This window comes from Podarcis pityusensis (genome assembly GCF_964106645.2).
Source record: "Podarcis pityusensis genome assembly, chromosome: 3".
NCBI classification, from domain to species: Eukaryota; Metazoa; Chordata; class Lepidosauria; order Squamata; family Lacertidae; genus Podarcis; species Podarcis pityusensis.
This window is the reverse complement of record NC_138026.1, coordinates 86,869,231-86,881,465: the sequence shown is the minus strand read 5'-3', so window position 1 is coordinate 86,881,465 and position 12,235 is coordinate 86,869,231. Positions and strand designations below refer to the sequence as shown.

Genomic DNA, 12,235 nt, shown 5'->3' with positions numbered 1-12,235 from the left:
AGAATTCTGGGCACTATAGTTTGCTGAGGGTTGCTAGGAATTGTAACTCTGTGAGGAGCAAACTACAGTGCCCACAATTCCTTGAGAAAAAGAAAGAGTTGTGAATGTGCTTTTAAGGTGTAGGGTGCATCCAGTTTTGCTTGTAGGGAGGTAATATGACAACGAGCATTCATCCCAATTTGCTTGCACAGAGTTTACACATCTCCCCATCAATCAATCATCTATTCTCCACTTTTTAGTGCATTTCCCCATCACTTTCCTAGTTGCAAAAAAACAAAATAAAAAACAACAACAACCTTGCTTTGTTTTTAAGTGGATTTGTTTCTACAGAGCGATTTAATTTCCGGCAAGTAATTGAATCCTTCTTGCAAAATACTGACAGTCTAGAGGAGACCAAAGAATTTCCTTCTCACTTTCTGCAACACCAACAGGCAAATAGCTGCAAGGGTGGGAATCCTGCTCTTCCTGCTGTGGGGAAGATGCCATTCTCAGAGTCTCTCTCACCCAGAAGAAACAGGAGAAAATATCATCTTGCTACCCACCAGGCAATATTCTGTTGACTCTTGCACAAAAAAGAGTGTTTCCCATCCAACAGCAGAAATTGCCTCCCTAGACCAAAAGGAAACAGATGGCAGACTGGCACTGGTCTAGAATAGATGCCCAACTAACCACAGAAAAGGTACATATTGGCCAAATAAGTGGCAATGCTGGCCAATCACAATATAACACTGTTTTCTCTACTCTACTAGTCTTCTGAACATCCATGGTAACTTGGCGTTGATTCTGGTGCTCCCAGGACGTGTCTACAATGATTTTATTTATATAAAGTGGATATGCCCCTTGCTTGTAAATAGACCCTCTAAGCAGTTTACAAAAATAAATAAATAAAACATTTGGCACAACATTTGTTAGTGTTAGAGGCAGAAGAGAGATGGAGAGAAAGGCTTCTGTGGCAATAGAGCTTGGCAGCTGCCATTTGGAATGGGAAGAGTAGGACTTTGACGCTCAGTCCCTTGAATGCTGATCAGGACAATATTGGGTACATGTAGAAACTTAGATCACATCCATGCCATACATTTAAAGCACATGGCTTCCCCAACAAAGAATCAGGGAAGTTTGTTAACGGTTCTGGGAAGTATAGTTCTCTGAGGGCTAAACTACAGCTCCCAGGATTCTTTGAGGGATGTCTTAAATGTGTGGTGCGGCTGTGACCTTAGCTACAGACAAAAAAGCCACAGTTATCAAAGTCCAAATTTGGAAATACTTAACTGTACTCTGTGTTTCAGGACAGTACATGGAAATAAGCACTTACGTATATCTAAAGCACTGGGCGAATTAAGAGAATTAAGGAATGATCTTTTATTTAAAAATAACAACAACCCACAATGTACTTCCTACATTGTACTGTATGTGTAGCTTGAAGATAAGAAAATGTGCAGTCTATGATAGTCTCTTAGATAATTTAGTGATAGTTCTGTTCCTTTGCAGTCCAAAAGAATACCAAGTTTTTAAAACATTACAAAGATTCCTTTGGAAGCCAGGTTTCATGATTCAGAAAGAGAAATATTCACTCATGCTTTGAAGTGAAACGATCCCCTCATGCGTGCCTTGAAGTGCAATGGTCACACAAAGAACCTGATGGATATAAATGTGTCTGGCTTGAAGAATAGGGGTGCAAAAACCCAAGAGCAGGACATTTCCAAAAGCTAGATTATGCCATAAAAGGGAATTGTTTTCTGCACCAAGTGTTCTGCAAAAGCTTCTGTATCAGCCTTTGGTCTAAATTGTTTGTTAGATCAGTTGTCAAAACAAAGGAATCTGAGTATTGTTAAACTGAGGACAAAGGTAACTATTGTAGATGGAGTTTCTGTGGCAGGCTGCCTGCTCCCTCTGACAAAGGGCTTAAGCACCATGTTGTGTGGATGGGGGAACTGAACTGTGAGCAATAGCCAACACATTGTTATTACAAGGCATAAGTGTTTCTTACATCTGACACACTGCGGCTGCATCCCTGCTCTGAAGTGATGGGGTGACTTCTGATGTCAAAGAAATTTGACTTGAGAGCTACGCCTGGCAAACACTGTCAGCTGGTACACAGCATGTTCACTGTGGGACCTGGGATCACGTCCCACAGCAGCCATTGGTTCACCTGGTGAATCTGTTGAGTCACTATTGTTCGTCTCAGTTTCCTCATCTGCAAAATGGGGACAATAATCCCCTATTGTCCGGGAGGTGCTGGCAGGATGACTGAGAAATGCTTCATCAAGAGCTGAAAATATACTATTAACGTCTTTTAAAATCTCTATTTAAAAAATCAGACAGGATAGCACCAAAGTAGGCATAATTAATTAGAGCAATCCGTTTCAAAATAAAATGTGTTTTTTTTCCTGAGAGAAAGTTCCATTACAATGCCCAGTTATGAGCTGCAGTTGCAAATTTCAATCCAAAGAACAAACTGTTTCAAAGATGGTGGACTTGAACTGACTGTATGGGACGTTAGGCACTTAGTGAATCTGGAGCCAACCTTTGTGCTCAGATTTCTGGGATCCATCAGCTGATTCAGTTGATAGCCAGTGTTACCAGCAAGTGCTCAAAGCAGCTTACAGTAACTCACATCTTATCCTCATAATAGTGCTGCAGGGTTGCAATTTGCCAGGGCCACCCAGTGAGCTTCATGGCTGAGCAGGAATCTGAATCACATTCAAACCCAACCCTACCACTACAAATGGGAGTGGGTGGGCATAAATCCTATGTGGAGGCACATCATGTCCCTTTTCTAAAGTGCTTAGCTTGCTCCCACCTCTTGATCACACCTGATCAGTTTCTTTGCTTTCTTTGTTCTCCACTTAGAAACACCAGACATCCGCCTCCCCCCCCCCATTTTGTTTCAAAGGATGTTCCATATTCTAGAATTCCCCCCAACACCACAGAACATTGCAGAAGAAGAAAAAATATCACTGCACAACGTTGCTGGAATCTGGATTCAGAGAGCAATTCCACTTCCAATCCTGGCTCAGTCCTGCTTCCTCTTTCCCAATCAGTTTGTGCTCATTTCCAGTAGATCTGTTTTCATTTAGTGAGTTTCTTCTCTCAACTCTCCACATTTCTGAAGTTGACAGCGGAAACCGAAGTGGAAGACTGAAAGGAACCACCTCAAAAGTAAAAGCTGATGAGGATGGAGGAACCGTTGTCCTTTGGGGCCATAAATACACTTTGTGTGTGATCTTGAGTACCCAGTAATGTAGGTAAATAAATTACACGTTCATAACGTGATTCTTTTTAAAATTATTTTTTCACACTATGAAAAGGATTTATACAGGCCCAATGGAAGAGGAGGTGTGGAGGAGAGTGAAACCCTAAATGTGGGAGCCAGGAGGGAGGGAGGCAGATTTATTTTTTCGTCCAAATAATACCATTATTAGGTCAATCACAGTTACAGATAGGTAGCCGTGTTGGTCTGCCATAGTCAAAATAAAAAAAATCCTTCCAGTAGCACCTTTAAGACCAACTAAGTTAGTTCTTGGTATGAGCTTTCGTGTGCAAGCACACTTCTTCAGATACACTGAAACAGAAGTTGCCAGATCCTTCTATATAGTGAGAAGGTGGGGAGGGGTATTACTCAGAAGGGTGGTGGGAATGGGAGATTGGCAGATAGCTGGGATGAGCCTGCTGACGACTCTTAACGACTATAATGGGTCTTACAGGAAAAGGCAAGGGGTGAGAAGGTGAGAAATGGCTTAGTCATGTATAATGGGATAAGAATCCAATGTCTTTGTTCAAACCAGGTTTCTCCATGGTTTTAAGTTTGGTAATGAGTTGCAATTCAGCAGCTTCTCTTTCCAGTCTATTTCTGAAATTCCTTTGTAGTAAAACAGCTACTTTGAGATCTTGTATAGAATGTCCTGGGAGATTAAAGTGTTCTCCTACTGGTTTCTCTGTTTTGTGATTCTTGATGTCAGATTTATGTCCATTTATTCTTTGGCGTAAGGTTTGGCCTGTTTGTCCAATATAGAGAGCTGAAGGACACTGTTGGCATTTGATGCCATACACAATGTTAGATGATGAGCAATTGAATAGTCCCGAGATGGTATGTGTGATGTTGTTGGGGCCAGTAATGGTGTTGTCCGGGTGTATGTGGCAGCAAAGTTGGCATCTGGGTTTATTGCAAGCTCTGGTGCCAGTGTCCGTGTTAAGTCTGGTTGTAGTATTATTGTGGGTTAGGAGTTGTTTAAGATTGGGTGGCTGTCTGTAGGCAATGAAAGGTCTTCCTCCCAGAGCTTGAGAAAGAGAACTGTCATTGTCCAGGAGAGGTTGTAGATCTCTGATGATGCGTTGTACAGTTTTAACTTGGGAGCTGTATGTGATGACTAGAGGTGTTCTGTTATTTTCTTTTTTGGGTCTGTCTTGCAGCAAGTTCTCTCTGGGTATAAGTCTGGCTCTGTTGATCTGTTGTTTAACTTCATCTGCTGGGTATTTTAGTTCTGAAAAGGTTTGCTGTAGATCTCTTAGGTGAGAGTCTCTGTCTGTAGAATTGGAACAGATGCGGCTGTAACGTAGTGCCTGGCTATATACAATGGACTGTTTGGTATGTTTGGGATGGTAGCTAGAGGCATGTAGATATGTTTGTCGGTCAGTTGGTTTACGGTATAAGGTGGTGTCCATGCGCCCATCCTGTATTTTTATAGTAGTGTCCAAAAAATGTATTTCTTGCATAGATTGATTCATTGTAAGGTTGATTGTGGGGTGAAAATCATTAAATTTCTGGTGAAAGGTGTCCAGGGTCTGTTGACCATCTATGCAAGAAATACATTTTTTGGACACTACTATAAAAATACAGGATGGGCGCATGGACACCACCTTATACCGTAAACCAACTGACCGACAAACATATCTACATGCCTCTAGTGTATCTGAAGAAGTGTGCTTGCACACGAAAGCTCATACCAAGAACTAACTTAGTTGGTCTTAAAGGTGCTACTGGAAGGATTTTTTTTATTAGGTCAATCACAGTGTTCTACACCTCAGCTCTCAAAGGCAGGTTTCCTATGATTGCCAATTGCTGGAAATCACAAATGGGGAGATTGTGACCACACTCAGCTCTCTCTTGCAGGTTTCCCATAAGTGTCTGAGTGACCACTGTGAGAACAGGATGTTCGGCTAAGTGGGCCATTGGCCTGATTCAACAAGGGTCTTCTCATAGTGTGCAAGCTTTCATGTTCTGCAGAACTCTTCATCAGGGTAGGTGGCAAAGCTGTAGAAAAGAGGGCAGGGACAAAGACCCTCCAAGAAGCTTGAGGCAGCATTCACGCTTCTCCCACCCCCCCTGCCCCAATTTAATCCTCGCAACAACCCTGTGAGGTAGGTTAGGCTAAGAAGCAGGGACTGGCCCAGGATCACTCACTGAGCTTCATGGCCGAGTGGTGATATTGAACTCTGGTATCCAATACCAACACTCTGGTCTTAATCCAATACTAAAATCACTGCACCACACTGGCTCTCTCTCTCTCTCCCACACTGACTTTTGAGACGAAGAGAGGGAGAAGGTATCAGACATTCAAATGTGCTTTGGATAGGTGCCATGAAAGTTCCAAAATGCAACAAGGCATGAATGGGAAACCCCTCTATAGGCCAACACTGCTACCTTTACTTATAAATTATCTTGTTGCCCAAAGTCTTTATATAGCAGATTGTGGGCTGCTAACCCTGATTCATGCCTTGTACTTCACAGCCCATTGTTTTGTTTTGGCTACAAAACCATTTGTATCCCACTCCGGTTTTCCCGGAAAATACCTGCCTTCCCATTGTGGAGAAAACGGTCCTAGCTAGCGTGTAGCACACAATGTGGCTTTACTTACAGGAATTCCTCTACAGTTAAGATTTCCAGGGAGTTGACAGAGGTCTAAAGTAAACAAATTTGCCTGCTTTTAAAACATGGAATGCTGGGGGGGGGGGGAGAGAGCAGAACTACCTGTTAGTAGGGAAATGTGAGTTCCTGTGGCTCCCCTCTGAAAGTACTGAGAACATTTCAAAGGGGAAATAGGCAGGCTAGTAGAGGGGGCTTCTCCCACTTATTTGCCTTCCTTCATTCTGTTTTTCTTTTTCTTTTTCAAAACATTTTTTCTCCTTTAGAAGAAGCTGGTGTTAGGAAAAACAGTTCAGGGAAACATTTTCAGGGAACAATTAGCTAGCACCCGAAGGACTAATACCCCAAACACATACTTGTCAGTTTCCCCTACAAACAGTCCCTGTGTGGTTAATGTTAACTGCAGACATGTTTAGGAAATATGTCTATTACTTGTTTATTAGTTAGTTATAATTCATATATATATATATATATATATATATATATATATATATATAGGCAGCTGAGATAATATATAGTCCTGCCTTTCATAGAATCAAAATTTCAGAATTGGAGGGTTGAGTGAGTCATCTAGTCCAGCCCCTGCAAATCAGGAATCACAGCTAAAGAATCCCTGACAGATGCCCATCCAACCTCTGCGAAAACCTCCACTGAAGGAGAGTCCACCACCTTCTGAGTCCATTCCATTGCTGAAAAAGCTCTTACTGTCAGAAAGTTATTCTTAACATCGAGCTGGAATTTCCTCTCTTGTCATCTGAATTTGTTTGAATCCATTGGTTTGGGTTCTACTCTCTGGAGCAGCAGAAAACAAGCTTGCTCCATCTTCCACATGACAGCCCTTTGGATATATGAAGATGGCTATCATATCTCCTCTCAGTCACCTCTTTTCCAGGCTAAGCATACCCAACTCCTTCAAGCGTTCCTCATAAGTCTTGGTTTCTAGACCCTTTACCATATATGCTTCCTAAACTCATATGAAATAAACTTAGGGCAGTGCCAGATGACCTGTATTCATCCTGATTTATTTGCAGGGAGATTAGATGATGCTGGCTATTTAATGAGCACACATCCTGATTAATTTTTTTATTTATCAAATTTATTACTCACAACTTACAACCAGCAATAAATAACACAGAGAGTAAAACCAGCATCAACAGAGAAAAAGCTAAAACTCCATGAGTATTTTTATGATTTCTTTGTTGGAAAGTTAGATGGCACTATGTTGAAAGAAGTGTGATCCAACACTTTCCTGTGCGTGTTCCCATCAGTTTCCTTATAGCAAAAGGTCTGATCTTTAGGTTACTAGTAGTCCCCCGGTCAACTATAATTGCACAACCTAAATTTACTGATATGTTATTGAATTGGTTGCGCACCCCCCCCCAAAAATTGTGATAGTTGAACGGCCTTGGCCCAGTATACCTAAAGAAGCATCTCCACCCTCATCATTCAGCTCAGACACTGAGGTCCAGTGCCAGAGGCCTTCTGGTGGTTCCCTCACTGTGAGAAGTGAGGTTACAGGGAACCAGGCAGAGGCCCTTATCGGTGGTGGCACCCACCCTGTGGAACGCCCTCCCATCAGATGTCAAGGAAATAAACAACTATCTGACTTTTAGAAAACATCTGAAGGCAGCCCTGTTTAGGGAAGTTTTTAATGTTTGATGTTTTATCGTGTTTTTAATATTCTGTTGGGAGCTGCTCAGAGTGGCTGGGGCATCATATAAATAATAAAATTGTTGTTGTTGTGGGTCCCACTTGTAGACTATAACATCCAAAGTACTGTGGGAACATTCTCCCCTTCTTGCTGTCCCCATCGTTCAAGACCCTGTCCTGCACAGAATAATAGATGAAAAAAGAAGAATTGGTAGCCACCCAGAGTGGTTGGGGAAACCCAGCCAGATGGGCGGGGTATAAATAATAAATTATTATTATATTATTATTATTATTATGATGATGCTAAGAAGGACTGCCTTTAACTTAACAGCATCTGAGGCACTGAGACAGAAGGCAGCACTTACAAGTCCTTTCCCCTTCCTCCACTGGACTCTTCCCAAGAAGGATAATGTGCATCAGGACAGGTGGGAAGACAAAGCAGGAGGGGTAGTGGCTGCTTCCCCCTGCCCTCCCCCAAACATTTAATAGTACGGTATATTAGCAGCACAGATCTGAGCAAGAGGCTGGTGGTGATCTTAAACATGAGCTCACCCATCCAGAAAACTCCCCTCTGAAATGAATGGCCATTGCATGACAGCACACAGCCTTTGTGTAAAGGGAGCTACTCTCTTTATACATTTCTTTCATGGAATATATATAACAGGGATGAAGAAAGGGCTGTAACTCAAGACCATCTGTCTTGCATGCAGAAGGTCCCAGTTCAATCTCTGGCATCTCCAGGTAGGGCTGGGAGAGATTCCTGCCTGAACCCCTGGAGAGCCACTGCCAGTCAGTGTAGAACACACAGAGTTAGATGGACCAATGGTCTGAGTACAAGGCAGCTTCCTGAGGTCCTGTGAGGACCCTGCAGTGTCCCCAATGTTGTTGGACTCCAACTCCCATCAGCCCCAGCCAGCATGACCAGGGATGATGGGAGTTGTAGTCCAAAACAGCTGGAGGGCTGCAGTTTCTCTATCTGTTGTGTATAGTCATTAACACGTCATATGATATGTGGAAATTCTCATAAACCCATAATTTCCTCCATATCTCGTATTCCTAATCTTTTCCCCAGATTGAAACGTTCACTGAATGTGAACATGTAACAGATTGCTTCCCTGGACACAGCTTATTTCTGTATTCATCTCAGATTGGGTGTCGTCCCTTCCCCTTTTGCAAGAAATTATGATATTATTATATATCCATCTATTTTTAGCCCGTATCCCCAGCAGTGTGCAAAGGGGTAAGGAAATAACATTGACTCATATTTCTGACACCTTGTCTTTATCCTGTATGGTTGTTTTTTTGGTGTTTTTTTAAATGTTGTAAATCCAGAGTCAAGCCTACCAGTAATGATTTTTCCTTATGTGGTGAGTCAGGAGGTCTCCAGCCCAGATAAAAACACAACAGTTTTAACAAAATAAATACTTTAAAAAGTATTCACACAACTTGCCATCACCATTAATGCCTACAACACGGATGGGAAATCTGTGCGGCCTTCCCATTCCCATGAGTCTCAGCCAGTAGTGCCAATGGTAGAGACAAAGTCCAACAATATCTGGAGGGCCACAGGCTCCCCAACTCAGGTCTGCATGATCCTTCTCAGTACTAACCTGTGTGATGGGAAGAGACCTTGTTTCCTTCTCTTCTCTCCCTCTGGTTAGGTCCTTATGCATTCAGCTATTGAAGGCGTGATGGTGGGCAATGCCCATCAGCGAGTGACCGAAGCTTTTATGACACTTGAGATGATCTGTTGGAGAAATTGACACACATGGTATACAGCAGTGCAAAGGTTGTTTGTATATTTTCATGCAATGTGCTTGTGGATATGAAGAAGGCCAATCAAGGGCCACTTGTCCTCGGCCTCAAGCTCCAATGAGGCCCCCAATTAAGACAACTGTTTGGCGTTTGATATGTTTTGCGACTTACAAGAATTTAAGAATATGAGATGAGCCTGCTGCGTCAGGTCAATGTCCCATCTAGAGCGGCATCCTCTTCTCAAAGTGACCAGTCAGATGCCTGTGGGAATCCTGAAAGCAGGACCAGAGTGCAGCAGAATTCTACCCACCTGTGATTCCCAGCAATTTGTATTCAGAGACATACTGCCTCTGATAGCAGAGACAAAGCATGGACATCATGGTTAGTGGTTATCTCCTCCATTATTAGGCAGAGTGAGGCAATTGTCTCTGACAGCAGTTGCTGGGGGGGGGCAACGATGGCAGCCCTCACCAAAGGAATTTTTCCTTGCCACACCTTTCTGTTGGAGGTTAGAATTGTGTGTGCCGCATGGCCTTGCCTGCCCACCCGCTATAACTATGCTATAGGTCTGTTGGAGGACACAATCCCATTGCTTGGGCTTAAAGTAAAATCCAGCCGCCATTTTCCTTGTCCAAGTCTTATCTAGCTACTCCTTCAGATCCGGTTCTGCAAATACTCTTGTTGACCACTTCCCAAAAACCAACTGGCAATGCTCTTTTGCTTTATGGTTCTGTCCTTGCAATTAACCACAGTAAAATTTTGGACAGATTGTGTAACGTCTGTTCCTCCAGAATCACTGCTACAAATCATTTACTTCTAATGAACTATTTCTATTTTGAAAAGAAACCCAAACAACTCTGCTGGGAGACATTCCCCAACTGGATTGCTGTCATGAAATAAACTCCCCACGGTGACCTCCTCCTTGGGTCCAGGGCTTTTCAGTTCACCATGGGAAAAGTCAATAGGAATCCGTTCCCATGTGCATTTCTTCACATATTCCATAATTAATCAAATGTTCATGAAGCTATCATAAAACAAAAGGCTGGTGTTTCGCAATAGTTCAATTTCCCTTTAAGTACTAAAATAAGCATCATGTTTGCAAAAGCATTCACCAAATCATCTAGTAAACACCGTTTTTCTGTATATCTAGAATTGTTCATACACGGGCTCTGTTTAAAATTTTGCTCAATAGAATTTGATTCTTCTCACTTCTGTTTTATAAAATGAGTGACATGTCTTCTACCATTGCTTGGGAGAAGTCTTGCTAGTGGCTGTATGAAATCCTGCATAGACATACCTGAATTTGGAAAATGGCCTGAGCGTGTGAATACTATTTAGAATGTTCGACTAGGATCTGGGAGAACAGGGTTCATTATCACCATGAAGCTCAATGGGTGTCCCTGGGGCCAGTCTCTGCCTCTTAGCACAATATACCCCAGAGGACAAATGGGGCAAGAAAACCATGCATCCACCTTCAGCTCCTTGGAGAAAGGTGGGCTATGCATGTAATATAATACAATGTCGTTAGGTTCTCAAGGAAAGCTACTGATTTCCACAGACCCTCCTTGGTGTACGTTGCGATATCAGAATCCAACACTCTTCCTTTATGCCATCTGATGATAGCAGCAGTTGAACATCTGAGTACTCTAACCCTCTGTTTTCTTTTCTTTTTAACCATGGATGTAAAACAGCATTAGTCTCTTTATCATCCCCTCTGCACATGTGTGGTAACTCTTTCCAGTGGTATTTCCCCCCCATAGCAGTTAGCTTTGTAAAGTGAGCAGAATGAAAAGACAAACAAAACTAAATAGCATCTAAGACAAGGCATTGTTCTCTGGAAGAACTTTGACGTGTAGCCGTGATGATCTGCATAACTCAGACAAGTTTGTCCACTTACAAGCATTGTGGTCATCTCAAACATAATGTTAGTTGGGATAGCCCTTAATACACTTGCTATTAACCCTCACACTGTTGTAAAAGGTTTTTATACTTTTAAATAAAACTGAACTGCATCCTACACATTCGTCCTCCTCCTTTTTTCTTTTCAGACTCGAATAGACTGAGTAATTCCTTTTAAAACAATTGGCTTCACATTACTCTTTAAGAGCAACCGTCTTTTGAGTTAGTCTAGAGCCATTCAACAGAATGAGGGTACAGAATGAAGGAGTAACATCACAGTAAAGCTGGCTTATACTGAGTCAGACCATTGGACATCAAGCTCCATACTGTCCACACTGACTGGCAGTGATTTTCCAGTCTCCCATAGTCTGTCAGAGATTGAATCTGGGACCTTCTGCGTGCAATGCAAATGTTCTACGCCGCAGCTCCAGGTTGCCAGTAAAGATTTGCTTACCATATCTTAGCTCGCTCTTGAGACAATGATTTTCTCTCAAAGTGGCTCACATCAATAGAGAGGAGAGCGGGGAGGTTGCCATTGGGCTTACAAAATACTTCCAACTCTACAATTCTCTGATTCTCTGAAAACTTAAAAAATGAAAAAGTTGAGTGGAAGAGAGGAATGGCAGAGGACATAAGTGTCTGCTGGATCAGGTTAATGGCCCATCTAATCCAGCATCCTTATGTGACAGGTTCTCTCAAGACCTATCAGTCCCAGTGTTCCAAATGCATGGACAGAAAAGAAGGCCAGCTGGGAGGAGGGGCGAAGTTACCATAACAATCAGGGTCATTGATCTCAGGGACAGTGGGAGCCAGTAGTGCTGCTAGTAGGATTTACAGCCCACAGTCATCAAAAACTGCATGCATTTTGCTAGAGAGCAAAGAATGCTTATACTATCTAGCTATTTTGCTGATTGTGACCCTGAAAGAAAAACTGGCTTCGGGGAAACAATTTATGAATTTGCAATGAGAAACACCATAAAAACGCAAAGCTTTAAAGTGAACTGGTCTATTTATAAAATGTTTGAAGCCATGTTGATCCATTAGAACAAGAACAACAACAACAATCAA

At 42.4% G+C, this 12,235-nt stretch overlaps 1 protein-coding gene across 5 annotated transcripts in view; it reads right to left on the bottom strand.

The window, feature by feature from the left end:
* Positions 1 to 12,235, bottom strand: part of DAAM2 (dishevelled associated activator of morphogenesis 2) — a 216,907-nt gene that overhangs the window by 191,397 nt on the left and 13,275 nt on the right. For 4 of the 5 annotated variants that reach the window (XM_081000107.1, XM_081000112.1, XM_081000109.1 and 1 more), the window contains exon 2: positions 9,124 to 9,260. The exons of the other annotated variant lie outside the window; for it this stretch is intronic. The gene's annotated coding sequence lies outside the window, so the exon portion shown is untranslated. The remainder of the gene's footprint in view (positions 1 to 9,123; positions 9,261 to 12,235) is intronic. 5 annotated transcript variants of the gene reach the window in all.